This window comes from Mirounga angustirostris, unplaced genomic scaffold, assembly GCF_029215605.1.
Source record: "Mirounga angustirostris isolate CCGP_5_RB_7025 unplaced genomic scaffold, mMirAng1.0.hap1 SCAF_7, whole genome shotgun sequence".
NCBI classification, from domain to species: domain Eukaryota; kingdom Metazoa; phylum Chordata; class Mammalia; order Carnivora; family Phocidae; genus Mirounga; species Mirounga angustirostris.
Genome location: NW_026991715.1, coordinates 128,356,889 through 128,384,083, shown reverse-complemented (window position 1 = coordinate 128,384,083; position 27,195 = coordinate 128,356,889). Strand labels below are relative to the sequence as shown.

The window sequence follows — 27,195 nt, the reverse complement described above, 5'->3', positions numbered from 1 at the left end:
TTCTTTCACTTAGTAATGTGCATTTAAGGTTTCTTTGTGTCTTTTCATGGCTTGATAGCTCATTTATTTTTAGTGCTGAATAATATTTCATTGTGTGGATGTACTGCACTTTATCCATCCCCCCACTGAAAAAATCTTGGTGGTTTCCAAGCTTTGACAATTATGAACAAAGCTGCTATAAACATCTGCGTGTAGGTTTTTGTGTGGACATAAGCTTTCAGCTCCCTTAGGTAAATACTAAGAAGTGCATTTGTTGCATCGTATAGTAAGAATTTTTAATTTTGTAAAAAAAACCCCACCAAACTGTCTTTGAAAATGGCTATTCCACTTTGCATACCCACCAGCAAAGTATGAGAGTTCCTGTTGCTCCCCATCCTCACCAGGATTTAGTTTTGTCAGTGTTTCAGATTTTGGCCATTCTAATAGGGCATATAGTGGTATCTCATCATCGTTTTAATGTGTACTTCCCTGATGACATATTATGTAGAGCTGTTCTATTCTTTTCAAACATATCTGATCAAATATTAATGATCAACCACTATAATAACAATAAAAAAGGACTCCCATTTGGCACATGGATTTAATGTGTGGACATGGCCAAAGAGTAAAGAATATCTGTGTATTTGTCATTTTGATAATCATAAGTTTGATGAATTATACCTTCTAGTGAACACAGGGGTGATTGTAAGCCTTAGTTTATACCTTTAGTTCCAGCATCCCTTCTGGTTTAGCATTTCAGATTTCTAATTTCTTAATGAAGCATTATTATTAATACTTACAATCAAATAAGCTTCTTATACAAAGAAATGTCAATTTATGAGCTTAGTAGATCCAACAGTATCTTATTGTATAAGATGTCCGAAGTATTTCATGTAGGAATTTTAAACTTATACATGTCTGCATTTTGAGCTGAGAGTATTCCTTTACTAAGCATGACACAAGAGCTGTTAAAATTCAATAGCTCTAGTTGTGCAACATGTTCAGATCACGCTGTCTCATGGAGAACAAGGGAGGTGGATGGTGTGTTCTGAGGTCCCTCCCAAATCTGACTGGAGGCCTAGGTTTTAGGTTCTAGGTAGAGCTAGAACTTTCTCCTGCATTCGATTTCTGTTTGCATGTTATTTCCACTACTGAAGCTTCAAGTCAGTTAGGAACTTATAAGTGTGTAAATTATTTTAGGATTTTTTCCCCTAACAATATAGTTCTATCCAATTTTGTCCCGTAGTTTCATGTTTATTTCAACCTGGTAAAACTCAGGTGGGGTAAAAGTAGTTGGTAGGTTTAAAAGAAATGAGAGCTTCCTACAGCATTGGAAAAAAGAAACAGTCAATTTTAATGATATTCTAAACATGATATGTTGGTTATTTTCCATTTGCTAGCAACCTCCTTCCCCTAATTTCTCAGCTTTTCTGCCTTGTTTTGGGCTGGGAGCTGACCTCTATGGAGTAGTTAACCAAGGCCCTTTATTCTCTGGCTTTCTTTTAGGTTTTGCCAATGAGCAGCACCAGTGGGAGATTGGAAAAAGATTGGGATATTCATTCCTCTGTTCTCTCCCTGTTGTACTACAGTTTTTGTAGTTGCTGAGCCCCTAAGGCCACGGTTCCTCTCAGGTAGCCTTTTCCCCCAGTTTTAGTTCTCATCAGCGTCTGTTGGTAGAACTGTTGTCTGTTGTTGCCTCTTCAGGCCTCGGTAGTGACAATGGTTTCTTGTTGTTAATAGTCCCTGTGTACTTCAGTCACACCTTTCTGGTTGCCCTGGCCCTGCTTACAGCTCTATAAATAACCTCTTCCAAAATTTACTCAATTCAACCCTTTTGACTATGTCAAAGAACTGACTGGTAGGCCTGGTATCACCAAAATGAATGTCTCTGAATTTAACTTCTAATTCCACACTGCTTCTACATTGCTGTTAGAAGTATGAACTATTGGTAGTTCAGGGGTTTGTTTTGGAACCACTGGCAAGTGAAAATTAAATTTCATTAAAAATGGGCAAAGTGACATGATTTACCTGCCTTCTAGATATTTCTGAAAGCACAAGAAATAGGGAATATTCTCAATCTATACTACAACACTGCCACTTAATAATGATTATTCTAGAAAATTTAGTTTGGGAAAACTTCTCACTCATTGAACCACAAGTGCTGCTTTAAGTAGAAATTGTGAGTTGCCACAGGTTTTCACTAAATTAAAAATTTGAAGGCAACAATCCTGAGAGACATCCAGACTGAACCACCTTCATAAAGTAGATTAAAAAGTTTATCATTATGCCAGGCTACTCTGTGGCGGTTCCAGTGATGACAAGGCATTTGCTCTCATCCCTTCATAGAGAAAAAACAAATGTAACCCAGATGTCATTGGGACTTCCCTGACCCTTACAGAGTGTGCCAAACCCCCAGTTTCAGAACCTGGAATGTCCAGTGGCCTCCCAATGACCTCTGCAAATATCTGACAAACATCTAGTGGATCTTTTGTTTTCATTCCAGCATCAATTAGATTCAGCATCTTGCACAAACTTAACACAAAATTTTTCTCCATTCCTGCTTCTGCAGGAAACCCAAACACATGAACCACATTATGATTTGTAGATTTAATGAAAAATTCTGAGATCACTGTGAAGAAATCACTGAAAAGTATACTGTCACCTTCTCTTTGCTACCCCCTTTCCTTCTTTTCTCTCCTCACTCTCCCCTCCATTTTCTCTCCTGCTCTTTCACTTTTCCTTTTCCTTCTGCTTTCTCTCCCTTCTTTATGCTGTTTCTTCCATAAGTACTTATTCACTACATATGACTGCATCTCTGTCTTTAGTGATGGCACCTATAATCCACATTGTCATATCCACTGCCTTTCAAAGGAAATTCTATTGAACATATTTTTTCTCTGCTTTAATGCACAAATAATGTATGCAAATGCAATTACTGGGAGAAAGCTCAATTGATTGCTCAGAGAAATCTAAAGCTCTACTACAAAGAGAATATGTCTTTAGGAAATTAACTAGAGAAGAAAGCTTAATAAAAGTACTTGTTGAACCTCTCAACAATCAAAAGAGGCTCAGATCTTTAAAATATAATGTATTTCCAAATATTTTGTGATGGTCAGAATCTGTGAATTAATAAATCTTGGCAAAACCCTTTAGAATATATGACTATGTGCTACATGTTGGGGGCAGATTAGGACAGCAAAGATGGTACCATCAGAATTTGCCTTTCAAAGTCAGAATCATTTTGCAGATATGCTAGTCATCCCTGTCATACGTTGAGTTCCCAGGGAAAGGACCATGAGATGAAAATTTGTGTACAAAAATGTATTAAGGGGGAAAAAAGAAACCAAACAAGGGTGTGTTTTTAAGCAAAGCTCTGTGGAGGGTAGCTTCTTTGGAATCTGCGGGATCAGAATGTGAGTTATGTTCTACCCTGTGAAAAAGGGTTTCCTCATATCAACTTTCAGGTGCTTCTGGCTTGGAAACAAAGTAACTCGACCTGAGGGCAATCCTCCTGGGGAGTCAGAGGGCAGGCTCTTGCAAGCAAAAGCACTCCAAAGCCAGGTGGAGGAGCACTGTGGTAATTTAAAAATTTTAATCTTCACAAATTCTCCAAAACTCTACCCACAAAAGGGAGTCAAATTCTTCTTATTTTAAATATGGGCTTGCCTTAATGACTCACTTCTAATGAACAAAATGTAGCAGAACTAACACTGTGTGAATCCAAGGCTAGCTTCAAGAAGGTGTTACACCGACTGATTCTGACTCCTCTTGGGCTAGTCTTGCCCTTAGAACTGAAGTACCATGTAATGAGGAAGCCCAGGCCACATGGAGATGTCTGGCTGACAGCTCCAACTAAGATTTAAACCTGTAGTCAGCATCAACCACAGACATGTGAATAAAGTGGATTTCCAATGATTCCATCCCTCAGCCTTCTGGCTGATGGCCCAGACATCATCGACAGAGGCCATTTGTCCCTGCCATGCCTGGTTCAAACTCCTGAACTGCAGAATCCCTGAGCATAATAAGTGGTTGGTCTTCTGCCACTGAATTGTGGGGTAATTTGTTACACAGCCATAGAATCTGGAACAGGCAGAGAGAATATAAACATTTCTGTGAGAAGTTTCTGAAGGAATATGGGTGGAGTACTGAAATCTGTGACAGTGCTAATGATATTTTTTGACCAAGGGATTGTGAATACCATTTCTCGCCTCAGGTAACTGGATAGACTCATGGGATAGTGTGGTTTAGGGGAAAGAACACTGGCTATGGAGTCATAAGACCTGGGTTCAAATTCCAGTTTGGCCACAAGTCTCTGAATCTCTTAGAAGTTTTTTTTTTTTTTAAATCAGTAATATACACATAATTATCCCTATCTGACAAGGTTGTTTTTGAGGACTGAATAAGACAAGAAATGCAAGAGTATCTGAGACACAGATACTGTGTGTAGAATTTCAGTGAGTCTACTTTCTCCATCAAAGTGTGTGCCCATGTCATAAAGATGAATGCTATTTCACTCAACTCTTGCACAGATGAACAGTTCTGTTTGCTAATAGAGGAAAGGCTCAGACTTTTTCTGTGACTTAGGACTTTTTCTAAGTTAGAAAACCTTTCTCTACTCCATTAATGATTTCAAAAGACACTCTAATCAGCTTATTTTTCTAATACTAAATAGATGGTCTGTGCAGGTAATATCTTAAAGAGCATTTACAGTCCTTTTAGGGTGCCATTATTATTAAATAATGTGGCATTTTCCATTACAGAAACCATCTTGACTGTTGGAAGCATTGTCAAAACCATATTTGGTAAACCAGGAATGAAATGCATCCTTATTAAGTTATTCAACAATTTTAAAGTTTGCATTTGGAACCATTCACAGAGTTCTTTTTAAGCTATTAATTTCACATGAGGCAAGAAGACATGTCTAGACAAATGTTCCTCAAAGGAAGTATTTTAAAATAAAGCCTTTTCTGACATGGCTATATACTCTTGTGCCCGAAAATTTTACTTTGAACTCACTGTGATATTTGCTTTCTTGAAAGCAAGCTAATGTTCTGTGAATTAACCAGACTTCAGAGAGTTCTGAATTTTATGACAAATTTTCAGGAGTGTAAAAAAAGAATTAGTTTTGTTAACAGAAAGCCTTTTGACAGAATATTTTTATGAAGACTTTTTTTGTTTCATGGGATTTATGGGCCTATGGACATAAAAAATAATGGGGAGACCATATGCTGGTCTTAGAAGAGTCCAATATGAATGTAGTGAAAATTCAAAATAAGAACCTTGTGATTTGTAGTGGCGTATCATTTGGTTATTGGCAAAATGAGAGATTATGGACTCAGAGAAACAAACTGAGGGTTTTAGAGGGGAGGGGTGTGGGGGGATGGGTTAGCCTGGTGATGGGTATTAAAGAGGGCACGTATTACATGGAGCACTGGGTGTTATACACAAACAATGAATCATGGAACACTACATCAAAAACTAATAATGTACTCTATGTATTCTATGTACTCTAACATAACATAAAAAAAAAAAAAAGACCTGCCAAGACCATGAAATTTTAAAATCTTAGTTGGCTTCCACACGTTACTGATTTTCTTAATAAACTGTGTTTGGCCATATTAATAAAATTCAGATTGTTGATGATACAAAGTATTAATTCAGCTGAACTCAGGACTGTTATAAAACTGATGTTTGACTAATTTATCTCACCTGTAAGGAGCTTTCCAGGCAAAAGCACTGGAGTCAGTTTCAGGGCTATCTCCTGCCTAATTATTTCTGTTTTCTCCAGCAGTATCTCTAGAGAAGTGCCTTGATAAATCACTTCCACACAAATTTTTATACCATAGTCTGAAAGGTGACCCACAAAGATGCCCCACTGCAATTATCCCTATGGTATCAGCTATGAAGAGTTTGACTTTCTTATAACTCTGCTAACTCATTCATTCATGCAACAAATATTTACTGAGGCCTATTTTGTGCCAGGCACAGTTCTAAGCACTGAGAATATAGCAGTGAACAAAACAGATAAAGATCCCAGCCTTTATGAGGTACATATTACAGGACGGGGAGACAGATGATAAGCAAACAAAAAATGTATATTTCTGATAGTATTAAATAGCATAGAGAAACATAAGACAGGAAAGTGAGGGTGGAGAGTAAGAATTACTGTTTTACAACCTTACCTGTAAGGTTACATTTCAGCAGAGAGCTGAAGGAGATGAGGAAACAAGCCATTCAGATACTTGGGGGAAGAAAGTCCAAGTAAAGAGAGCATCAAATGCAAAACCTCTGAGGTGAGAGCTGTGTTGACAAATACAAGATATGCCAAAAAGGACAGTGTGATTGGAGCAGAGGGACAAGAGGGAAATCACAGAGGTGTGGACTAGACCTCACAGTTAAATTCATATGGTGAGCACAGGAATAAAAGGAGTTGCTGAAGACAAAGTAAATAAGACATCAAGAATAGAATTTATAGAAATGCCTGTTTAGAGGGTGGAAAAAGATAAGGAGGCAGTAAAGGATATTAAAAGAAGATGGCAATGCGACCCCAGGAGAAAGCAGTGTCACAAAGCCTTGGAAAGAGAAATTAGTAAGAGGCTGTTCAACGGTATCAACTGAGTGTCAACTGTTTCATATTCTGCATGAAAACAAGGACTAAGTAAAAGTAAAAAAGTAAAGACTATGTAAAAGCCTTTCGATTTGGTAATCAAAGGTTAGAAGAGATTTTTAAATAAAGATTTTATTAATTTATTTGACAGAGAGAATGAGAGAGCACAAGCAGGGGGAACAGTAGAGGGAGAAGCAGGCTCCCCGTCGAGCAAGGAGCCTGATGCGGGGCTCAATTCCAGGACCCTGGGATCATGACCTGAGCTGAAAGCAGACGTCTAACCGTTTCCCCTGTAAGAGTGGATGTCAAGTTGGGGATAAGAAGAGTGAGTGGTGAAGAAAACAGGTAGCATATGTGGACTGACTTTTCTGCCTCTTTCCCCAATTCCCATCCTCGTCCTCCTCCTCCTTTTTTGGGGGGGGGGCGGGGATCAATTTAGTCATAAATAGAAAAAGGGAGATAGGACTTCTATACTTTAAAAGCACAGAAAGTATTTGCAAGCATAGTTATTGGCTTTCCCTTTTTGTGAATATGTGGTCAGTGAAATCACTGCAGAATTCAAAAATCAGCCTCATGCTCACAATCTGTTTCAGCTAGGGAACATATAGTAACATACAGTGACTTACACCAAAAGGCTTATTAGGATGAGACACAATCTCGCCTTTAGTTGGCTCTTAAGATTAAAATTAGTTTTTTTTTAAGATTTTATTTATTTATTTGACATCGAGAGAGAGAGTGAACACAAGCAGGGGGAACAGGAGAGGGAGAAGCAGACTCCCTGCTGAGCAGGGAGCCTGATGTGGGATTTGATCCCAGGACCCTGGGATCATGACCTGAGCCGAAGACAGATGCTTAACCGACTGAGCCACCCAGGCACCCCTAAAATTAGTTTTTGTTAGGGCTTTTTATTCACCCCTCACCCCTCATTCCATTGCTAATTTGACAGGAAGATTTAGTTATTCCAGTTCACTCTGGCACACTTATTAAGACAATGGAAGTAGTATTTCTAAGCAGTTACTATTAAAATAGATCAATGATAAAGGACTTTGGTGAAAGGATTAGCCAAATTTTTTTGATTATAAAGACACTTTCTAGGTCTTTTAAAAAAATTTATAATTGCTTAAAAAATTTGGCAGATGTATGCTAAGCTAACTGGCAGGCACTTTAATTTTGTGCTTTGTACAATTCCTAGGGCAATGCTGACATTCAGTAAATGTCATATATTAATATTAATACTTTCCATGTTGCCTTCATTATGTTTTTATACCTTAATTAATGATTACACTGGAAGCAAACCAGATGATCAGATGATTATAAAATGTCTCACCCCCACAAGTCAAAGATCAACGTATTAAAATCCAATGCCGCTCTTCATAATCGACCAAAGAAAGCACATTTATGGCATTACATATAAGGTGTGATTTGCTTTTCTCTCCTTAAACTAGGGAACAAAATGAACATCAGATGATGTTTTTGGCTGGTTGGTCTTCCCACGATGTGCTATTAGAATATCTTTGGGTCAGCTATATTTTGTCTTCATACAAACAGTAAGAAGCTGAACTTGAAAACTTCACTAGAAGTGAATATTTTTATGGTAGAAACTGGTGCTATGGCTCTCTCAGGCACGGCCCCAACATACGCTAGATCACAAAACAGAGTAAAGGGAAGATTAACGCCCAATAGATCAATCATGCTAGTAAAGTTCTTGGTGGGGAATACTGAGAATTACATAGTATCTCTTACCAATTAGGAAGGGAGTCCAGTAAAACTTCCCTCCTAGAAAGATCTGTTTAAAGAAAGGGAAACCTTTCCATTCCAAATAATCTAAGTCAGTGCTAAATGTGAGGAAAGATGAGGGTGAACAGAGGAAATAGTTTACAAAATATATATTATAAAGTCTAGAGGAAGACCCAAGGCTAATCTTAAAACACCTTAAAACACCATTTAAAATATTCTTCTAAAAAAAAAAATTCTTCTAATTGAATTTTGCAACTCTTAGAAAAAAATGATGTGGCTTGCATTGGCTTGCATTTTGCTTTGTGTCTCTTCAGTTATAGCATTAATTGGGTTTTGTTTTTAAAAAACTGTGGTTTTCAAAAATTATTTGCATTACAATGTCAAGTGGGGTGTTCTTAGACTTAGTTAGAATGACCCTCTAAAATGCAGGTGTTTTGGGGCGCCTGGGTGGCTCAGTCTTTAAGCGTCTGCCTTCAGCTCAGGTCATGATCCCAGGGTCCTGGGATCGAGCCCGCATCGGGCTCCCTGCTCTGCGGGAAGCCTGCTTCTCCCTCTCCCACTCCCCTTGCTTGTGTTCCCTCTCTCGCTGTGTCTATTTCTGTCAAATAAATAAATAAAATCTTAAAAAAATAAAATAAAATAAAATGCAGGTGTTTTCCCATCATACAGGGATAAACAGGATCTTTTGGATTTAACAAAATTTTACTACAAAATGTATTACACTTTTATTCTAAATGGATTAATGATGCAATATTTGATTGATAGCAGCAAATCAGGAGTAGCTGATTAATAGTGGGGGAAAACCAGGAGAAATTTGTTATGTGAATGCAAAAATCTGTACATCAGAGATGTCTGAATACCACTGTGAAGAAGGAATAGGTCTTCACATAGGTATTTGGGTGGGGATGGGAAATAGTACCATTAAGTTGTTCTTTCAACAGGCTCTTGCCTCTTCTTTCCTCAGGTAAGATATATACCAGAAACTATTGATTGAAGAATTATTTTGGAATTCTGATACATTCAAATTCTAAATATTGATTGATATTTGTGGTATGGAAACTTCAGATTTCTTTCTTCCTTTTTCAATATCTCCTAGTCCATGTAACACGTCCAAATTAACAATATTTGCTGACAATCAGTATTACTTTTCAGACCTAAAGGATTTTTATTCTTTAAATTAGCTTTAAGAATCAGGATTAAATGTACCTTTTTCCTTTCAAAAATTAACTTAGTTTTACTAGAAGATGCTCATATATACTTAGGGTTGATACTGATTAGGACCAACATCTCCTCTGGCAATGGTGAAATATCTTCAGCACAATTTTATACACAGTCATATTACTCTGTTAAGCATAACTTTAATAAAATAATTAATACATATTAGAAGAAAGCTAGTCAGTCCCTCTATAGGAAACCAATATGTTTCCTTAGGGCATTAAGAGAAGGAGGAAGTTGTCATCTATCTACCACTATTTTTCTGCTTCTGCCTCCTAAATAGATTTACATGGCTTTTGTCTTTGTGGGTGTTGTGGGGTTTGTGATATTAATTAGGATATAAAATTTGTTGAGAGTGATTTCCCCATAATAGCAGAATAAAATAATTTAGCCCATTTATAGTTCCTAGCATTTTTATATCATGTTCTACATGGCTATAAATTTATTAGAGAAAAGCAAAAACTATGGATACTCTTGTATTTCATCACTCTTTAAAAAAATATTTTCTTTGTTTTAAAAGACCATTTTTCAGAAACACTCCCTACCCTTGTTTTAAAGTCTCCCCTAAGTTACTGTAGAACAGGTCATGGATTCAGTTCTGTGGAGACATAGCTGCAAGTGCAGTCTGGTGCAGGGTGGTTAGAGGTACAGCCAGTTGATAGTTAAAAGGACTATATCTTTTTAATTAACTGGTTTCCATCTCAAATTCTTATTAAAAAGCAATCAGAGCAGAAATTTTAGTGGACAGCACAGTTTCCATGAGGTCAGAGAGCCTTTCCTCCTCAAAGTTGTCATTTGTAAGTACTGTGGATAACAAATGTTCTTCTGATCAATCACCTCCCAAAGGAAAGTCTACATATTTAGGCTCCCAATTCCAGACATTCTTTCTTCAACATCTTCTGAAGTTGATTCTGGTACCAAACCAAAAAAGATTGTGGGTTCAAACTACTAGGAAGTAATTAGGTGTTGATGGACTGTACCGTCTGCTGGCATTATGGGATGAGGGCCTTGGATCTGAGATCTTAGTTCCCAAATTCAGTATGGCAGACCACCCACAAGATCAGTCTTCTGACAACCCTAAGGAAAATGCCTACTGCAAGAGACCATGAGCCAAGGAACAAACTAAGCTAAGCACAGTTTCTTTTAATAGAAAATCTCTTTCCAAACACACACACACACACACACACACACAGCCAAATGGATGTACAATTTATAATTCATCCAATATCCTACCTTTAATCACCTCCCCAATATGGCCAAACCAATATAATGCAACCTATTTATAACATTGGCTATAGAAAACAGGTTACATGCTAGCATCATGGAGAGTGATGCACCATGCTAAGAGAAGGAGGCCAGCATGAGTAAGAAAACATTTTCTATTTTCAAGAAGCTTAGAGTTTAGCATGTAACAAAGAATAAATTTTTCCCTGCATTGCTAAAGATAATATGTATATAATCCAAAGTAAAATTAAAATAGTCACTTTAAGGGAAGTACAAGGTAAAAACCTGCTCAAAGGTGGGTGAGATATGTCTATTTGGTTTTGTCATCCTTATGAATGCAGCATACATAATTTAACTGTGAAGCATAGCAAGGCACTTAAAATGCAATCTAATTAAACTAATATATCTGTTTTCTATATGTGTATAATGCCATTCATAAAATACTTTTATTAATAGATATTATCATTACTATAACAATTCCACCCATATATTGAATGTACCAGTGTATATTAGGAATTTTGTTTTTTTATTAGATGTTCAAATATTTTTGAATGAGTGAATTTAGTGCTGGAAATGGAATGCCAACCAAGGAACTGGTTTCATCACAATGTGCTACCTTTCTAAATCAGTAGTCTCAACCTTGAAATTATCTAGGGATGATTTCTACACATTGAAATCATCTAGGGAAAGTACTATGGTACCATGTCCTAAAATTCTGATTTAAGTGGTCTGGGGTACAGCCTGAACATCAGAATATTTTAAAGCTCCTCAGATGATTCTAATGTGAAGCCAAGGTTCAGAATCATTGCTCTAAATATACTCTTTTGAGATAAAAAAACTACAGGAGCCCTTCTTTGCTAGACAAGAACTTTAACAATCTAAATAAGAAACACCATTTTAGCACAATTTTAGGATGAATTTAGATCATCTGTATGAAATTAAACACTTTTAAACATCAAGGCTTTATAAATGCAAGGGGTAGGTGGTGCAATTAGAAGGTTCTTTAATGTTAAAAAGGCAATACCATAACCAAAAGGTAGAGATATAGTCAGGTGAATAGAACCAGCATTAATGAACTGTAATTACTTTATAAGACTTCCTCTATGAAAATGTATGTGGTAATTAGGCACAAGGAGGACTTTCTCTTATTTGTTTTAAGAATTTTACAAATGTCTTTAGCAAAGCATTTGCCAGATTTGAAAAGTTTCGTCTAAATTTGAGGGTCCCTCCATCCATACTTGAGTCTGATCTAGAAGTTCCCTGCAGACCTATCCACAGTTACTCCCTTTTATCCAATGCAGCATGTTTGGATCATATATGAATTAACTTCATACTAGTAAATTTATTGTCCAGCCTACAAAAAAGCCACATGAAGGGAGGGAAAATCTGAGATCTGTAATGTGGTCACTGCTAACTCAGCCAAAACTAACTTTTTGATATCTTTATGTTCTTAACATCTGCATTTTGCTCAGTCTCCAGAGTAGTAGTAGAGGTAATATAGGAGACGGATGAGAAAAAATAGAGGAAAAACAGCACTCCAAAAACAGTATAATAAATTATTATAATGTATCTTCATTAATCATGCTCAGCTATGGTTTCAATTATTTATTTTCAGTGGAGGTTTCCGGGTGAGTGAGTGAGGCTTTCTTTCAAGCTGTTTTATGATTCTTTAAAAATGTGGGATGGAAAATTTCTCAGGCCTTAGCACTGAGATCCTAATTGAAGTCTCATTCCTCCCAAAGCCAACAAGCAGCAGCACAGAGGTATCCTATACCTTGGAACCTACCAATCTCTTTTAATTGATACAAGGGATCAGGCCAGTGTCTTCCCTCAACTAACTCACTTGGACTTATTTTTTCTCGCATTTTAGAAATGACATTTATTCTAAGGAATACAAATAGCTTAAGTAAACTCTTTCATAAAATTATGGTTCGGTGATAGAAATATCTTCCTGGACCATCTACACCAGAGTCACTATACAGTAGAGTGAAGCTGCTTATTCCAGGATCAGTGCAAATTATCTCTTCAGTTTTCATGGTTTTGTACCAGACTTCAAATTCTAGTCACAACATGACTTGAATAGTTTGAAAATAAGCCCTCTCTTCCATGCCAGCTGAGGGTGGCCTTTTCTGGAAGCCCACAAAAGATGGAATGTCTGAGATCCTAAAGCTTTCTCTCTGGAGTTTTAAGACAATCCACACTTCCCCAAATATGATGCCAAATTCACCAAACTGTTCATAAGTCTGACCCAAATTGTAGACTATGTACAGGGCCAATCACCAAGCCAAACTCATCTGGTTCAAATGTATAATTTCATTTATAAAACTGGCTGCATCTGGCAAAGGGAATAGTGGAGCTGGGCACATGGTCTACAGCATGTGAGACCAAAGCTGGGGATATACACAGGCCCAGCAGGAAAGGAGCTTGAACTGGACCCAGAGTTCCAGAATGACTGAAGAGGAAAGTCAAGCAGTAGCTGGTGAAGATAATACATATTTACATATTTTCACAAAATTGCTTATTTTCTTCAAGTTTGAGAAAGCTGAACAGACAAAAAATAACTGACACTATTATTACCCCCAAATACTTCACAACTTTTATAAATTGGAGTTCTGTTTCAAATGGCTAAGACTAAAGAAAAGAAGATACAGCCATGAGTCTAAAAACATCATCTTGGAAATGGTGTGGGGTGTATTCTGGGAGGGGGTAACATGCAAAAGGGACCTGGTGGTTGGGGACAAAAGACAGGTTCAAAAGTTGAAAACAGTGAAAACCTGGAGTTCTACTTCATTACATTTGGTGACCACATGTTCCTTTCATAGTATGGGATACAGAAGCAACAACTTTTCTCTATCTCTACTTAATGAATATGTTCAGTGTTTCCAAAATTCACATTCCTCATGACAACATCCACAAAAAAAAAAAAAAGAAGAACCTCTGTACCTTGAAATATGCTATTACTCAGGTTAAGTCTTCCTCCTCCTTCACTTTGTTATGATCATCATCATCTTAGCCATTGGCTCAGTGCAGAGGAAGATGATTGAATCAGGAAGCTAAAAAGTAAGGGACAAGGTTTTTTAAAATAAAGGATCACCACTGGTATTTACCCAAAGAAAATGAAAACACTCATTTGAAAATATATATGCATTCCTATGTTTACTGCAGCATTGTTTACAATAGTCAAGGTATGGAAGCAACATAAGTGTCCATCAATAGACCCATGGATAAAGAAGATGTGGTGTGTATATATAAACATATATATATGATGGAATATTACTCAACCATAAAAAAGAATGAGATCTTGTCATTTGTGACAACATTGATGAACTTAAGAGGGCATCATGCTAAGTAAAATAAGTCAGACAAAGAAAGACAAATACCATATGATTTCACTTATATGTGTAATCTAAAAGACAAAGCAGGGGCGTCTGGGTGGCTCAGTCAGTTAAGTGTCTGCCTTTGATTCAGGTCATGATCTCGGGGTCCTGGGATGGAACCCTGCGTTGGGCTCCCTGCTCATCAGGGAGTCTGCTTCTCCCTCTGCCCATCCCACCTTGCTCATGCTTGCTCATGCTCACCCTCTCTCTCTCTTAAAAAAAAAAAAAAACCTAAAAAAAAAAAAAGACAAAGCAAATAAAAAAAGCAAAAACAGACCCATTAATACAGAGAACAAACTGGTGGTTGCCACATGAGAGTGGTTGGAAGAATAGGCAAAATGGGCAGAGGAGAGTAGGAGGTACAAGCTTCCAGTTATGGAATGAATAACTCTTGGGGATGACAGGTACAGCATAAGGAATATAGTCAATGATATTGTAATGTAGTGTTGTACAGTGACAGATGGTAGCAACACTTGTGAGCATAGCAAAATGTATAGAGTTGTGAAATCACTATGCTGTACACCTAAACCTAATGTAACATTGTGTGTCAAGTATACTTCAATTAAAAAAATTAGAGTGAAGAATTTAGACTTCATGCCATAATAACAGGAAACAAACAAAAAAAAAGTGAGAAGAAAAGCTTGACGAGAACTTAATCCTAGGGAACATAGACCTAAAGACCTAAAGTCAGAAAGAAATCAGAATAGTTTACTTTTAAAAAGGAAAGGAAAACAAAAAGATAAATTATAATAAAAACAACAGAAATTTTGCTGGAGGGGTTGGGGTTCAAGGCAAATCAAGGGAGGAAATTCAAGTATGATGATGCCCAAGACTGCTCAAAAGTCTTAGAAATTTGACACTTTCTGGAGATCATAGCAACAGTAGTTTTGGTGTTGTGGTAGAGGCAGGACCTATTCTTCAGTGAATAGGAATTTAAACAGTGGTACCAATATCTATTCTTTGGCCTGTTCTCTTAAGAATGATATTTGCGAAGAAATGGGAAGCAATAGCTGGAGGAGAATAAAGGGTAGAGAGTGGATTTTTAAGAATTTATTTATACAAGAGAGTACAAAAAATCAGTAGAGAGGTAGTGGGAATAAGGAGTACATTGCAAGATTAGCACTGGATAGTGAAAGGGAAACTCTTGTTTTGAGATCACTGAGAATTTCAAGTAGAAATTTTGAGTGTTAAAAGAGGAATTAAGGGGGTTCTTAGCTAGTGAACTGTGTTTCTCTAAGAAGTGGGAAACCAAGCAATTTCCTGTAGTGGTACAAGTAAGATAGAAAGTTATAAATATAGTCAGCTAGTGGAATGGCCAATACTGAAAGTAGGACAATAAGATAGGTGTAGGTAAAAGGATTTCTGAGTATAATGGAGTCTCTAAATGATCTTAGAAAACATAAGTTTCTAATAGAGCCAAATTACATGTGTCTCCCCCAAACAGTTAGCAGTCTAGGTGTAGTAGCGAAGAAGGCAGATGTTTTTTGGTTGATCCAGATTTGATGGTTGATGGAACAGATAGAATAAAAAGACAAAAGAATTCATTGTACTAGAAATAAAGTAGAATGAGATGTACTATAGTCTCAGCTAAGGAATCCCTAGGAAAGAGACAGAACGAAGAAAGACAGACATAGAGCTAAGCTAAGGAACAAAATCTCTGATCATTTCTGAGATTTTACTCAAAAATGCCTTTTTGTACATTCCCTGTCTTTAACCCAGCAATTCTGCTTCCAGAAATTTATCTGACAAATATTCCCATACATACTCAAAGTTTATTCACCAGAGCATTTTGTCTGTATTAGCAAAAAGCTGGAGATAACATGAACTTCCATTAATAGAGATCTGGTAAATAAATTACAGTGCAATGAAATAATGGAATCCTAAGCAGCAATTAAGTGGAATGAGGCAGATCTACATGAGCTGATATGCAACAACTCCAAGATATATTAAATGAAAAAGCAAGATGCAAAACACTGTATATTATTTGCCACCATTTGTGTCAAAGCAATGGTCATGTACATAAACTCACACATGTGCATAATATCTCTGGTAGGATAGAGAAAGTTTGGATATGGTAATTGCCTCTGGAGATGGTGCTATATGGCTGGGGGTAATGGGAAGAAGACTTACTCTCACCTTACCATATATATTTTTTCACTTTTTTATTACATATACATAAAATTACCTGGACAAAAAAATGTTTAAAAAATGTATATGCCATCATTGTATATAGTCTCCATTGGTGCTGAAGGTTAGTGGGGCAACATATTAAATACATTTGTGCTCGCGTTTACCTGAGTCCCTCTGGACTAGTTGATTTTTAGTTACAATAGATAAAATGAGGTAGTTTAGTGCATGAAATACTTTTTATGTCCTGAAGCAGCAAGACCTGGGGTTCAAAAAAGATAGGGCTATTTCTGATAACAATGCCATGTGGAAAAGACATTCAAGTTGAATTGTCCTGCTGACAAATGCTAAGCTGAAAGAGCATTCTATAGAAATACCCACCCATCTTCTTCAGAGCTTAAGGAATAGATTGAGTTTATAAAGTTTCAGGTACAATTCTATGGAAACTTAAATATAATGTTTTATGTAATAAATGTTTCTTGCTTATTAAGATTTCTTATGACTTAAGGAAAACTTTTTATTTAAACATCTCTGAGGATATACTTAGCTATGAGAAAATGCACCTTATAAGTAGTGAAAATCAGTACTTTTCTTCATTTATAGCAAGTTAGAGACAGTCTTGAGCTGTTTTGTGTATAGGTAGCACCTACATTTCAGCCTTATTTCTGAAGAGACATATGCAAGACTCTGTAACCCATACCTTACCAAATAAGTCTGTACAGAACACAGTCATCTTATTGGTGGGATATTCCAAAAGTTCTATGCAGACCGGTATGAGATAGGCTGTAAGATAGAGAAAACACAAATATACCTAAGGATATCCTAAAAAAAGTATAATGTACAATACAACAACTTTTGTAATGCCCAAGTCTTGGTATGTATTCATTATTCAAAACTAATAGCAATTACTGTCAAATCCCACATTGTTGTCTGTGCTGATTTATATTGTGGTTGGGGCAGGGTACAGGGAAGAGAAAAAGAGAGAGAGAAAACTAAAGAAGTAAGAGACTGAATTTTTTTTTTTTGCCAAAATAAATTTTTTTTATTATGTTATGTTAATCACCATACATTACATCATTAGTTTTTGATGTAGTGTTCCATGGTTCATTGTTTGCATATAACACGCAGTACTCCATGTAATACGTGCCCTCTTTAATACCCATCACCAGGCTAACCCATCCCCCCACACCCCTCCCCTCTAGAACCCTCAGTTTGTTTCTCAGGGTCCATAGTCTCTCATGGTTCATCTCCCCCTCCAATTCCCCCCACTTCAATTTCCCGTTCCTGCTATCTTCTTCTTCTCCTTCTCCTTCTTCTTCTTCTTCTTTTTTTTTTTTAACATATAATGTATTATTTGTTTCAGAGGTATAGGTCTGTGATTCAACAGTCTTACACAATTCACAGCATCACCATAACACATACCCTCCCCAATGTCTATCACCCAGCCACCCCATCCCTCCCACCCCCCACCACTCCAGCAACCCTCAGTCTGTTTCCTGAGATTAAGAATTCCTCATATCAGTGAGGTCATATGATACATGTCTTTCTCTGATTGACTTATTTTGCTCAGCATAATACCCTCCAGTTCCATCCATGTCATTGCAAATGGCAAGATTTCATTCCTTTTGATGGCTGCATAATATTCCATTGTATATATCTACCACATCTTCTTTATCCATTCATCTGTTGAGGACATCTTGGCTCTTTCCATAGTTTGGCTATTATGGACACTGCTGCTATAAACATCGGGGTGCACATACCCTTTTGGATCCCTATATTTATATCTTTGGGGTAAATACCCACTAGTGCAATTGCTGGGTCATAGGGCAGCTCTATTTTCAACTTTTTGAGGAATCTCCATACTGTTTTCCAGAGTGGTTGCACCAGCTTGCATTCCCACCAATAGTGTAGGAGGGTTCCCCTTTCCCCGCATCCCCGCCAACATCTGTCATTTCCTGACTTGTTAATTTTAGCCATTCTGACTGGTGTGAGGTGGTATCTCATTGAGGTTTTGATTTGGATTTCCCTGAGGCCGAGTGATGTTGAGCACTTTTTCATGTGTCTGTTGGCCATTTGGATGTCTTCTTTGGAAAAATGTCTGTTCATGTCTTCTGCCCATTTCTTGATTGGATCATTTGTTCTTTGGGTGTTGAGTTTAATAAGTTCTTTATAGATTTTGGATACTAGCCCTTTATCTGATATGTCATTTGCAAATATTTTCTCCCATTTGGTTGGTTTTCTTTTGGTTTTGTTGACTGTTTCATTTGCTGTGCAGAAGGTTTTTATCTTGATGAAGTCCCAATAGTTCATTTTTGCCCTTGCTTCCCTTGCCCTTCCTGATTTCTGTGCATTGATTTTATATCCTGCCACTTTACTGAATTCCTGTATGAGTTCTAGCAGTTTTGAGGTGGAGTATTTGGGTTTTCCACATAAAGTATCATATCATCTGCAAAGAGTGAGAGTTTGACTTCTTTTTTGCTGATTTGGATGCCTTTTATTTCTTTTTGTTGTCTGATTGCTGTGGCTAGGACTTCTAATACTATGTTGAATAGCAGTGGTGATAGAGGACATCCCTGCCAAGTTCCTGACCTTAGGGGAAAAGCTCTCAGTTTTTCCCCATTGAGAATGATATACGCTGTGGGTTTTTCATAGATGGCTTTTATGATATTGAGGTATGTACCCTCTATCCCTATACTCTGAGGAGTTTTGATCAAGAAAGGATGCTGTACTTTGTCAAATGCTTTTTCTGCATCTACTGAGAGGATCATATGGTTCTTGTTCTTTCTTTTATTAATGTATTGTATCACATTGATTGATTTGCGGATGTTGAACCAACCTTGCAACCCAGGGATAAATCCCACTTGGTCGTGGTGAATAATCCTTTTAATGTACTGTTGGATCCTACTGGCTAGTATTTTGGTGAGAATTTTTGCATCCATGTTCATCAAGGATATTGGTTTGTAACCTTTTGATGGGGTCTTTGTCTGGTTTGGGGATCAAGGTAATGGTGGCCTCATAAAACGAGTCTGGAAGTTTTCCTTCCATTTCTATTTTTTGGAACAGTTTCAGAAGAATAGGTAATCTTCTTTAAATGTTTGGTAGAATTCCCCTGGGAAGCCATCTGGCCCTGGGCTTTTGTTTGTTGGGAGGTTTTTGATGACTGCTTCAATTTCCTTAGTGGTTATAGGTCTGTTCAGGTTTTCTATTTCTTCCTGGTTCAGTTTTGGTAGTTGATACATCTCTAGGAATGCATCCATTTCTTCCAAATTATCTAATTTGCTGGCATATATTTGCTCATAATATGTTCTAATAATTGTTTGTACTTCTTTGGTGTTAGTTGTGATCTCTCCTCTTTCATTCATGATTTTATTTATTTGGGTCATTTCTCTTTTCTTTTTGATAAGTCTGGCCAGGGGTTTATCAATCTTGTTAATTCTTTCAAAGAACCAGCTCCTAGTTTCGTTGATCTGTTCTATTGTTTTCTTGGTTTCTATTTCATTGATTTCTGCTGTGATCTTTACTATTTCTCTTCTCCTGCTGGGTTTAGGCTTTACTTGCTGTTCTTTCTCCAGCTCCTTTAGGTGTAGGGTTAGGTTGTGTATATGAGACCTTTCTTGTTTCTTGAGAAAGACTTGTATTGCTATATCCTTTCTTCTTAGGACCGCCTTTGCTGCATCCCAAAGATTTTGAACAGTTGTGTTTTCATTTTCATTTGTTTCCATGAATTTTTTAAATTCTTCTTTAATTTCCTGGTTGACCCATTCTTTCTTTAGTAGGATGCTCTTTAGCCTCCATGTATTTGAGTTCTTCCAACTTTCCTCTTGTGATTGAGTTCTAGCTTCAAAGCATTGTGGTCTGAAAATATGCAGGGAATGATCCCAATCTTTTGGTACCAGTTAAGACCTGATTTGTGACCTAGGATGTGATCTATTCTGGAGAATGTTCCATGGGCACTAGAGAAGAATGTGTATTCTGTTGCTTTGGGATGGAATGTTCTGAATATATCTGTGAAGTCCATTTGGTCCAGTGTGTCACTTAAAGTCTTTACTTCCTTGTTGATCTTTTCCTTAGATGATCTGTCCATTTCAGTGAGGGGGGTGTTAAAGTCGCCCACTATTATTGTATTGTTCTCGATGTGTTTCTTTGCTTTTGTTATTAATTGGCTTATATAATTGGCTGCTCCCATGTTAGGGGCATAGATATTTACAATTGTTAGATCTTCTTGTTGGATAGACCCTTTAAGTATGATACAGTGTCCTTCCTTATCTCTTATTATAGTCTTTGGTTTAAAATCTAGTTTGTCTGATATAAGGATTGCCACCCCAGCTTTCTTTTGGTGTCCATTAGCATGGTAAATGGTTTTCCACCCCCTCACTTTCAATCTGGGGGTGTCTTTGGTTCTAAAATGAGTCTCTTGCAGACAGCATATCGATGGGTCTTGTTTTTTTATCCAATCTGATACCTTGTGTCTTTTGATTGGGGCATTTAGCCCATTTACATTCAGGGTAACTATTGAAAGATAGGAATTTAGTGCCATTGTATTGCCTGTAGGGTGACTGTTACTGTATATTGTCTGTGTTCTATTCTGGTCTATGTTACTTTTAGGCTCTCTCTTTGCTTAGAGGACCTGTTTCAAGATTTCCTGTAGGGCTGGTTTTGTGTTTGCAAATTCCTTTAGTTTTTGTTTGTCCTGGAAGTTTTTTATCTCTCCTTCTATTTTCAATGACAGCTTAGCTGGATATAGTATTCTTTGCTGCATATTTTTCTCAGTTAGTGCTCTGAATATATCATGCCAGTCCTTTCTGGCCTGCCAGGTCTCTGTGGTTAGGTCTGTTGTCAGTCTAATGTTTCTACCCTTGTAGGTTACAGATTTCTTCTCTCGAGCTGCTTTCAGGATTTTCTCTTTGTCTATGAGACTCATAAGTTTTACTATTAGATGTCGGGGTGTTGACCTATTTTTATTGATTTTGAGGGGGTTCTGTGCCTCCTGGGTTTTGATGCCTGTTTCCTTCCCCAGATTAGGGAAGTTCTCTGCTATAATTTGCTCCAATGTACCTTCTGCCCCCCTCTCTCTTTCTTCTTCTTCTGGGATCCCAATTATTCTAATATGGTTTCATCTTATGGTATCACTTATCTCTCGAATTCTGCCCTCGTGATCCAGTAGTTTTTTATCTCTCTTTTTCTCAGCTTTTTTATTCTCCCTCATTTGGTCTTCTATATCACCAATTCTCTCTTCTGCCTCATTTATCCTAGCAGTTAGAGCCTCCATTTTTTATTGCACCTCATTAATAGCTTTTTTTATTTCAACTTGGTTAGATTTTAGCTGTTTTATTTTTCCAGAAAGGGATTCTCTAGTATCTTCTATGCTTTTTTCAAGCCCAGCTAGTATCTTTAAAATCATCATTCTGAAGTCTAGTTCCGACATCTTACTAATGTCCATATTGATTATGTCCGTGGCAGTCGGTACTGCCTCTTGTTCTTTTCTTTGAGGTGGTTTTTTCTGTCTTGTCATTTTGTACAGAGGAGAAGAGATGAATGAGAGAACAAAATACTAACAGGGTAACAACGACCCCCCCCCACCCCCCAGAATATACACTAATAAATCAGAGGAGACCTGAAACTGGGGGAAACGAAAGGGAAAGAAAGAAAAAAGAAAAAAAAAAAAAGAAAAAGATAAAAACAAACAAACAAAAAACAGAATATGATCAAATATGATCAGGCTGGTGCATAGATCAGTGCCACATACTAGATTTTGGGTGTATTTTGGTGTGTCAGAAGAAAGCACCTCCCAAAATTTTTAAGAAAGAAAAACATATATGTACAAAAATAAGGGTAAATATGATGAAGGGATGGAATATGACTGTAAAGATGAAAATTATAAAAGATTTTATAAAAGGAATTGATAAAAAGTTGGTTGAAAAAAGAAAGAAGAGGATTAAAAAAAAAGGGAGAGAATATGATCAGGCAGGAGACTAGAACAAAGCCATACACTAGAGATTTAGGGTATATTTTGGTCTGTTAGAAGAAACTGTATCCCAAAATTTTAAAGACAGAACAACTTATATATATATACCAAAAATAAGGTTAACTACTGTGATGGGATAGAATATGACTCTAAAAATGAAAAATAAAAAAGATTTTTAAAAAAAAAGGGATTGACAAGATGTTGGTTAAAAAAGGGAAAAAGAAAAATTCAAGAAAAAAAAGAAAGAAAAAGAAAGTTTAAAAAAAATTAACTTTGAAAGACTAAAGAATCATGGGAAAAAAGCCATGAATTCTATGTGCAGTATTCCCTTAGTGCTGGAGTTCTGCCATTCTCATTGATCAGTAAACTTGGTCTTGGCTGGCTGTTCTTGCTGATCTTCTGGGGGAGGGGCCTGTTGCAGTGGTTCTCAGATGTCTTTGCCAGAGGTGGAATTGCCCCGCCCTTGCCGGGGCCAGGCTAAGTCATCTGCTCAGGTTTGCTCTCAGGAGCTTTTGTTCCTTGCAAGCTTTTCGTACAGCTTTGGAGGATGAGAGTGAAATGGCGGCCTCCCAATCTCTGGTCCCGGAGGAGCTGAGAACTCGGGGCCCCACTCCTCAGTGCGTCCCCCAGAGAAAAGCAGTCAATCACTCCTGTCTCCCTGGTCTCCGGCCGCACTCCATGCTCATCTGGCCTGTGACCGAGCGTTTCTGTCTCTGGCACCCGACCCTGTGTGGAGTCTCCAAACCCAGCAGATCCCTGTGGTGTGCTCCTGCACTGCTCCTCTAGGGGAGGAAGGGGAGTCTCCCCAGATCTGCTGCTTGTTGGGTCCCTGCTGGAAGAACAGTGGCCCGACTGTGCCTTGGATCATGGTTTATGGCAACACAGAGCTAAGAGCCCGCTCCTCAGCTCCATCTCTGCAGCCGGCTTCCCCACTCTGATCCCTGGGAGCTCTGCCACACTCAGGCACCCCCGGTCTTTCTGTAACCCTGAGGGTCCTGAACCACATGGGAGGGTTTCACCCCCCGCTTAGCCACTGGAGTGACGTCCCTCAGCGGAGCAGACTTCTAAAAGTTCCGATTTCGAGCTCCACTGCTCTATCACTTGCCAGTAGCGGCTGACAGAGGCCCCCTCCCCCCCGCCTTCTAACTTCCCGAATATCGCCTCGGATTCACTTCTCCGCAAGTCCTACCTTCCAGAAAGTGGTCGCTTTTCTGTTCAGAGAGTTGGTGCTATTCTTTTCTTTGATCTCCTGTTGAGTTCGTAGGTGTTCAGAATGGTTTGATCCCTATCCAGCTGAATTCCTGAGACCAGACGAAATCCAGGTCTCCTACTCCTCTGCCATCTTGCTCCGCCCCCCAAGACTGAATTTTTATAACAAATATTGGTCTCAAGTGTTTTTTTCTCTGGCTTACTGGAAATCAGATTATTTTGAACCATTTCAGCAGGGCCTATAGCCAAGCTCACGTAAAGCACATCTGAGCTTGGCTGCCAGTTCAGAAGGTGAGCCATGGGTTCAAAGGGAAACATGGACAGCACTGCTTTTCCTATAAATAATAAATACTCTGTGCCTCTAAAACCTGAAATGTCATTCCCCCCCTTTTTGTATCTGGAGAGCTGCACATTCTTCCAAGTTGGTTCAAATGTCCTTTCTACAGTGCTCTCTGTACTTCTCCAGGCATCATCCTTTGTGTTACAATTCAGTGTTTACACATCTATTACAGTGCTTCTTACAGAATTTTGTAATAACTAATTGATGTCTATACCTATAATGATAAATATCTGCTTCGCCGTTGTACTATGAAGTCCATGAAGGCAGAGGCCTTGGGTTTTCATTTCTGCATCCCCAGCAGCTGACAGTGACTTAGCAGGCCATAGTCTCTCTCAGCTTCAGTCTCCTCATCTATAATGTAGAAAGAGTAATTTCAGTCTTGAATGGTTGTTGTAAGGATTAAAAATAATACATGCACAGTGTTGAGAAAGGAAAACCAAGAGGAACTCAAGGCTAAGAAAATGCTTAGTAATCGTATTCTACTCTGGGTGGTCATATTTTTTCAGGCAGCTTTAGGAGCAGAGAGAGCGTCAGCAGAGAGAAGATGAATCAGACCTGCAGTGAGAAGCAGGAATGGGAATGGAGTGAGGTCATCCATGGCTCTCCCTACAGCTTTCTAATTCTAAGTTCCAGCCTTCCTGAGGTCCACTTGCATTCTTTAGCATTAAAGGAATGGGCTTAAAGGATAACATGTTCAAGAAAGGAGTTTTTATTATTTGTTAAGTGATGAATAGCTTCCAAAAAGAAGAACAGAAACAGAAGTAGTAAACTGGGAGGAGCTTATATCAATGATGTTTATATCATAACTTTTGGATGTCTTATGATTATTTATTATGAGATGCCCAAGGGTTCCCTGAAACATACCCACAAACATAAAGCATGCTGGTCCTGTCCACACTCTAGATTGTACATTATGACTTCTAGTAGATACACTCTGACTTGCCAGCCAGACTGCAGGATCCTAGAGAGGGGAAATTTATCTTCTTCCTTTCTATTCCCTATAGAGCCTAACCCACTGTTGAACATAAAATTGATACTCAGTAATTTTATCAATATTTATTCAGTGAATAAGTCCAAGTTTAATTAAGCCCTGATACATGCATGAGATTTTTATATAAGATCTACAAGAGAAATCTAGAGACCAACAAATTGAAGATGGACATTTAAGTCTCTTCTCAATCTGCATACTCCTCCTGGGTGATTCAATACATACCCAAAGTTTCAACCACTATATAGGTACTATGGTGTTCACACCTTCATCTCCAACCCAAGCCTGTAGTTGTGCTCCAAAGTCTCATTTCCGTTGCCTGCAGTAGCTGAACTTAACAGCCTACAGGCATCAAACACTAATCTTCAAATTTCTCCACATACCATGTTTTCCTCCAAACTTGTCTGACTAACTGCATACCTGGACTCAGAATACGGATTCCACCACCTGCTACCCAGTCTACCTAGCTAGAAAACTGTGGTTCATTCTTGACTCCTTAATTTTCTTCCCTCCCTACTCTTAGGAGACCAATGTGGTGCACATAAAAAGACATAGGCTTAAAATTCTGACTGGCCTAGATTTTGGTTCTGCCACTTATTAGTTATGTGATCTTGAAAACACTACTGTCCTGTGATTCATTATCTTTATTTATAAAGTAAGACTATTAATGCCTAACTTAGAAGAGTGTTTAACAACTAGGTATAATGTACACAGAATTGCAGACTCCAACCCCCACTGAGTGCCTGGACATGACTTTATTGATCATAGAGTAGACAACAGTTTGTTTATTTCTAAGTCCTCACCAGATTTTGAGCTATTTGAGAAGGGGACCCTAATACTCCTCTCTGATACTTTGAATTGACTGAATAGTAGTATAGTTTTTCCTAAAAGCTTTGAAACTACATGTTAAAATAGAATAAAAGATATAAGAAACAATGGCAGAATAAATAAGAGTCTATCTTATTAGGTTTCACCTGTATTGTTCATATATATTTGGTATATATATGGAGAGAGAAATAGCACCTATTTTTTTTTTTAATTTTATTATGTTATGTTAGTCACCATACATCATTAGTTTTTGATGTGGTGATCCACGATCCATTGTTTTCATATAACACCCAATGCTCCATGCAGTACGTGCCCTCCTTAATACCCATCACTGGGCTAACCCCTCCTCCCTCCCCCCTCCCCTCTAAAACCCTGTTTGTTTCTCAGAGTCCATAGTCTCTCATAGTTCATCTCTCCCTCCAATTCCCCGCCCCCATTTTTCCCTTCCTTCTCCTAATGTCCTCTATGCTATTCCTTATGTTCCACAAATAAGTGAAACCATGTGATAATTGACTTTCTCTGCTTGACTTATTTCACTTAGCATAATCTCCTCCAATCCCATCCATGTTGATGCAAAAGTTGGGTATTCATCTTTTCTGATGGCTGAGTAATATTCCATTGTATATATGGACCACATCTTCTTTATCCATTCATCTGTTGAAGGGCATCTTGGCTCTTTCCACAGTTTGGCTATTGCAGACATTGCTGCTATGAACATTGGGGTACATATGGCCCTTCTTTTCACTACATCTGTGTCTTTGGGGTAAATCACCAGTAGTGCAATTGCTGGGTCATAGGGAGCTCTAATTTTAAATTTTTGAGGCACCTCTACACTGTTTTCCAAAGTGGCTGTACCAACTTGCATTCCCACCAACAGTGTAAGAGGGTTCCCCTTTCTCCACAACCTCTCCAACATTTGTTGTTTCTTTCCCTGTCCATTTTTGCCATTCTAACTGGTATAAGGTGGTATCTCAATGTGGTTTTGATTTGGATTTCCCTGATGGCTAGTGATGAACATTTTTTCATGTGTCTGTTAGCCATTTGTATGTCTTCTTCAGAGAAGTGTCTGTTCGTCTCTTCTGCCCACTTTTTGACTTGATTATTTGTTTTTCGGGGGTTGAGTTTGAGAAGTTCTTTATAGATCTTGGATACCAGCCCTTTATCTGTAGTGTCATTTGCAAATATCTTCTCCCATTCTGTGGGTTGCCTCTTTGTTTTGTTGACTGTTTCCTTGGCTGTGCAGAAGATTTTTATCTTGATGAAGTCCCAAAAGTTCATTTTTGCTTTTGCTTCACTAGCTTTTGGAGATGTATCTTGAAAGAAGTTGCTGTGGCCGATGTCAAAGAGGTTACTGCCTATGTTCTCCTCTAGGATTTTGGTGGATTCCTGTCTTACATTGAGGTCTTTCATCCATTTAGAGTTTATCTTTGTAAATGGTGTTAGAGAATGGTTGAGTTTCATTCTTCTGCCTGTGGCTGTCCAATTTTCCCTGCACCATTTATTGAAGAGACTGTCTTTTTTCCATTGCATGTTTTTTCCTGCTTTGTCAAAGATTATTTGACCATAGAGTTGAGGGTCCATATCTGGGTTCTCTGTTCC

At 37.9% G+C, this 27,195-nt stretch overlaps 1 long non-coding RNA gene across 1 annotated transcript in view; it reads right to left on the bottom strand.

Annotated features, from left to right (window-relative positions):
• Positions 1-27,195, bottom strand: part of LOC123833985 (uncharacterized) — a 320,764-nt gene that overhangs the window by 248,717 nt on the left and 44,852 nt on the right. The window contains exons 2-4 of the long non-coding RNA XR_010413335.1: positions 23,995-24,131; positions 16,972-17,049; positions 13,706-13,815 (exon numbers count right to left, since the gene is read on the bottom strand). This is a non-coding gene — a long non-coding RNA (uncharacterized LOC123833985). The remainder of the gene's footprint in view (positions 1-13,705; positions 13,816-16,971; positions 17,050-23,994; positions 24,132-27,195) is intronic.